This window comes from Eulemur rufifrons, chromosome 27 (assembly GCF_041146395.1).
Source record: "Eulemur rufifrons isolate Redbay chromosome 27, OSU_ERuf_1, whole genome shotgun sequence".
Classification (NCBI taxonomy): Eukaryota; Metazoa; Chordata; class Mammalia; order Primates; family Lemuridae; genus Eulemur; species Eulemur rufifrons.
In genome coordinates, this window is record NC_091009.1 from 28,126,247 (window position 1) to 28,131,859 (window position 5,613).

The window sequence follows — 5,613 nt, forward strand, 5'->3', positions numbered from 1 at the left end:
AGGAGACGCCAAGGATAAAGGTTAGGGGTCATTAGCATTTGGGTGATGAATGAAGGCTTGGAGAGAATGGGGTCCCTCATGGGAAGTGTGTTGAGGGACAATAGACCAAAGATAGAACCATGAAGCAAGGACAGAACCTTCTTCAGAGCTGGTGTAAGAGAAGCCCCCAAAGAGATTCAAAAAGTGGCCAGAGAGATAGGAGGCTCATGGAGGTCAAGAGAGGAGAGTGTCTCTGGGAGGCACCAGCAAGAGACATCTAAGCCTGCTTTGGAGGTCAGAGGATGTTCACCTAAGGAGGTTACATCTAAACTGGTCTTGAAAAAGAGCAGAAGATGGCAAATGGGACCATGCCTAAAAAGGGGATGTCAGAGTTGGCAATTAGGATGGCTGTAGCCTTTGATAGGGAAGAGGCAATCGTGGGGACAGTAGACAGAGTCAGTAGGACAAAGAGTGAGCAAGAGGTAAGAACATGTAGGCAGTAAGTACAACCCATTATTCTTGTGAAGTTTGATACTGAAGGGAAGGAAAGAGGAAAAGATAGGCTGATACTTGAAGGGGAAAATTCTCTTAGAATGGGTGAGACTGAAGCATGTTTACCAGCAGAAGGAGAGGGAGGTGAAAGACCAAAGACAAGAGAGCCAACAGTAGGTGAAGCAAGGCCCATGGGGAGGCAGAGGCAACAGGCTCAAGTTGCAGCCATATGCAGCTTTTTTCTAATTTTGTGCCTCTGAGTTTTGCCATGCAGTTACCTTCACCTAGACGATCTCTTCATTCAGTAAGGCTTGACTGAGCCACTCTTGGGGCAGGGATTGTTCTGGGAGCTGGGCTGCAAAGGAAAACAAGACCTGGACTCTCCTCTCCAGAACTCAGTCCAAAGGCTTGAAGAAACAAGCAAGAAATTTCAAGTTAGTGCAGGCAGTGCTGCAAGAAGGGTCAGTACTGGACATGATGGGAGACACTGGGAGGTCCCAAACCCAGTCTACAGGGTTGAGGGACTTCCTGGAGCAGGTAACATCTGAGCTGGGACCTAAAGTAGGAGACATCCTGGTGGGAGAGAGGAAAGGAGAAGGCATTCCTGGCTGAGTGTTTTCCCTACCTATGCCCTCGCAACTTGCTCTAAGTCCTAGAGACCTGGAGTGCCCAGGTATGTTCTCTGGCCGGAACGTGAAGATCTTCCTGATCCTCCTCCTCCCTACTCTCAATACATGTCATTTTTACCTCTACTGAACACCCTGTCCTACATATGGTGGTTTTACTGCCTCACCTACTGGAAACTTGTGAAGAGAAGAGACTGGTCTCAGTCATCTTTGAATCTCCTAAAGTACCCAGCACAGTGCTCAGCACATGGCTAATGCTCTAAAAATATTTTTTTGATATGAAATCTCAGGCCCCAGGACCACCATCATAGTTAATAAATTCTCAGGGGGCCATTGGCAGGGTTAAGGCATCGATGTAAAAAGGGAAAGGAAAAAGTAGGCACAGGAAGAAAATTAAGGCTTAGAGAACAAGAGAAAGGGCTGGAAAGGGGAGGGGAGGAAGCAGAGATAAAGTGTACACACAGTGGGGATCCAATTACAAACGAAATCTAAGCAGGACTCTTTGCTCCATGAAACCTTGTGTTTGGATTCTTTTCCATCATGAGGAGAACCCCCCCATTCTCTCTGCTTGACAGGTCTCCGACTGGAATGAGATTTATAGATATATCTGCTCAGTTGCACGCAGCACAGCTGTATCTTCTGAGAAGCAAGGAGGAGCTCAGAGAAAGAAGGAAGGAAAAAACCTACCTAGCCAACAACTTTCCCACTTTACAGAGTGAGTCTAGACAGAACTCAAATTTTCTTCCCTTGAGAGTCAGAAGCAGGGACTGTGGGAAGTGGTGGCTGTGTCACACTCCTGAATTGGGTACACAACTTGCAAGCTAAGTTCTCTAGCACAGCAGAACTAATTTTGTTTTGCTACTGGATATATAAAGTAAGGAAGAAAAAAGGTGGCACTGCACATTTTTTAATTACCACCAAGTCTTTCAGACTCCACCTTTTCCAGGAAATGTTCCTTCATGCAGTGGGAGGTGGTTATTTCACCCTCTCTCCAATCCCTCACTTGTCTTCCCTCACGGCAACACTCAACCCCGTTTAGAGCTGCACTGATCTCTTTCATTTGTCAGCCTGACTTTGCCTGTCACATCACCTCTGGATCCTTAGCTGAATTCTTTGCCCAGGTCTGTAGGATCAAAGAACTCTGAAAACGATGGAAGTCGTGGGTAGCAATGATGGTCTCTGAGGGTGTCAGCGTTGGCAGTCCACGACTGAAAATTCCTAGAAAAAAGAACAAATCGTCTTTGAGTTTCTTCTGTAGTAACAGCCTAACATTATATATTGGTGGTTCCTGAATTAATTTTAATTAAAGGAGAAAGTTTCTTTCCAGCCAGTGATTATAAAATATACAAGAGGAGAAGAAATCCTTCTTGCTTAAAATTGAGACCAATCTGTATCCTGCCAGGAGTTGGTCCAACCACCAGAATCTTAAACAGTTACCCAGAAGGATTTCATAACCTTTGTCAATTAAGGAGCATCTTTTCCAAAGGGTAATTAGAAATAAAGTGATACATTCTCTTCTCTTTCTCTAGTACATATTGCATATTAATTTTTACAAGCCCAGAAAAAGTACATTTACCAAAGACCAATAAAAATATTTCAGGTTAAAATATTAGTGGAGGAGGAAAGTAGACTGGGTGTAGAGACCAAAAATGAAAATTGTATGAAGTTATTTTCTGAGCCCTGTTTGTGACAAGTCATTAAACGTATTAGATAGTTGCCAAGCCCTAAGCATGTACCTGCAACTCATGTCTTGTCATGTCCTCTCTGGGAAAACAATGTGTAGTGTGGAGATTACCCAGGGCTGAAAGATGTTGCCATGAGCTTACCTCATAGTCTAGAGGCCATAAGTACCTTGTTCTAGGACCTTTTACTGGCGTTTTCTCTGGACTTTGAATATACTCTGATTCTAAGTCTTATTATTAGGGGTGAAATTTCTTTGCCCAGAATAATAGTCTTGGTGTAAAGATATTTCTAACCATCATTTCACTGGTTGTATTTGGTAAATTTTAGGGCCTTGACAGGTAGTGGCATTTGTAAATGCTGCCAGAGTCAATATACAACTAGCCAGCATTTTATTTTCAAAGATAAATTTTCCTCTAAGATTTCAGTCCACATAAATATAACAACTATAGGGTCATTTAACAAGAGCTCATAGTTTGATCAACTGCCTTTTTCTTTTACTCTAACCATCACAGACAAGACGTGAAAAGTATAAGTCTCTCTTATTTTTATTTTTGAGACAGAGTCTCACTCTGTTGCTGTGGCTAGAGTGCCATGGCATCAGCCTAGCTCACAGCAACCTTAAACTCCTGGGCCCAAGCGATCCTCCTGCCTCAGCCTCCAGAGTAGCTGGGACTACAGGCACACAACACCACACCTGGCTGATTTTTCTATTTTTAGTAGAAACGGTATCAGGCTCTTGCTCAGGCTGGTCTTGACCTCCTGACCTCAAGCAATCCTCCCACCTCGGCCTCCCAGAGTGCTGGGATTACAGACGTGAGCCACCACACCTGGCCTCTCTTATTTTTAAAGATGTTGAAAGTGAGGCCTAGAAAGGATAAGTCACAAGGATTTTCGTAGGAGGACCAGGCCTCAAATTTAGGAAGATCCAAAGGCTAGAACCCAGAAATCCCTGATTTCTATTCTTACATCACAGTCATTCTGCTTTGCTTCACACTTGTCCCCATCTGGGATTGTTGGTGCTCCCTTTGACTTAAAGGATATCTTATGTCACATGCTACAAGACGCTGTCTGAGACATTAACAGGCAAGTGGATGGCTCCATGCTTATTCAGTCAGTCATAATCCAAGAAATATTTCTTTAGGAAAAAAGGATATTAACTGGGGGTAATGATGAGGCACTGAAATAAAAGAGAGGGAAGAGGACGTTGCCTTGAGAAAAAAAAGGATGGTAACTAAGTGTTATCGGGATAGGAAATGTAATTAAATTAGGGGAATGTGGTGGCAGGGCTGGGCTAACTGTAATTACTGAGAAACACAATCTAGGGCAGGTCAGGCAGAAAACATATATTTAAACACTGTAATAAAATTTACAAATTTTATTTGGGATAGCCCTAAGTAACTAAGGCTAAGACTGGGAATCCATTTATCTGGTGGAAAAATGACCAAACCAGATAACAAAAAAGCAGTCTTTTTGGTTGACCAACATAACCACTATGGAGTTTGCACAAAACAGAACCATCTGTTGTGTGAGGAATCATGGAGAGAGATTCTGTATTTATAGAATCCTGAGTAGGAAAACCAGGCGCATTAATTAACATTACCCCCCTTCTCTAATTAGAAATACACTTTTCTTCTATTTTCTCTGCTGTCAACATGCACTGCTTTTAAAAAAAAAAAAAAAGTCAATTTAAAAGCAGACAGGCTCACTATGACTAATTTAAGAACTCTTAAAGCAGGCTCTTTTCCAAAAATACGTTGTAATTGACAATACTGTAAGCTCAGTCTAAAGGGGAGATGACACAGCTACTGACCCTGAGGCTGAATCACATGTTTACTGCCAGTTTGGGCACAGCAGGGTAGTCTACGGATCTCCACAACGCTTAACTGTTTTTGGTATGGGGTTTTGCAATTAAACTTTTCTTTATACAAACGTTTCCAATGGGTGTATCTTAGACAGCCTACTTTAATAATTCTTATTTTTTCCTCTTAGTTTCTAAGATGGAAGTTATCGCAAGGAAAATTTTATATTAGGGACCACGATTGCTAGTGCTTTTCAGATACTGCATCTTCCCTTTAAGACACATATTTCTTAATAAAAATACATTTACATACTTTGGTACAATTATTTTTGAAAAGCTAACATCTTTTGGTAGAGTTGTTTTTATAGGAACAGCTACGTGTGTATTATAGTTTCTCCGTATTATGGAGGAGGTTGGAAATCAAAGGAAGTGATGATTCTCTTCCAAAAGCCTACAGAGATGATAGGCTCACATTCCACTCTATGAATTTAATTAATCTCACCATAAATTCAATTGTAGGGGTGGGGGGCCAGGCAAAAATAAATGATATCACCATTTACTGGGTGTCTACAACGTGCCAGATAATGCAAATAGAATATGTAATTTATTTCTTGGAGGTTTTGTTCAGCAGTCTCGGCTTATTGACTCTACATCTCTTCTGACGCTAAATTGTTCAAGCAGCTTCTTGTACCAAGCGTGACCCGGTTCTCTAAGAATTACATTTAACGAGAGCCTGCGAGCTAGAAACTGTGCTAGGTGATGTGTGCACCTTGGATCTCCTTTAATCATTGCAACGACTCTGAGAGACTGGGTTCCCTAACTCCACTTTATAAATGATGAAATTGTGTTTTGGAGAGGTTAAAATTGCTTAAGGTCACTGAGGGGTAGAGACGCAAATGGAGCCCAGGTCTCTGCCTCCAATGCCAGAGCAAACTTTTCCCACCATGCCAGTGTTTCCATTGGTGAGCGGCCTCGGGCTAGAGAGCCACAGGGCCGATTTAATATTTATCAAGTGTTTGTAGTGTCCTGGGATGT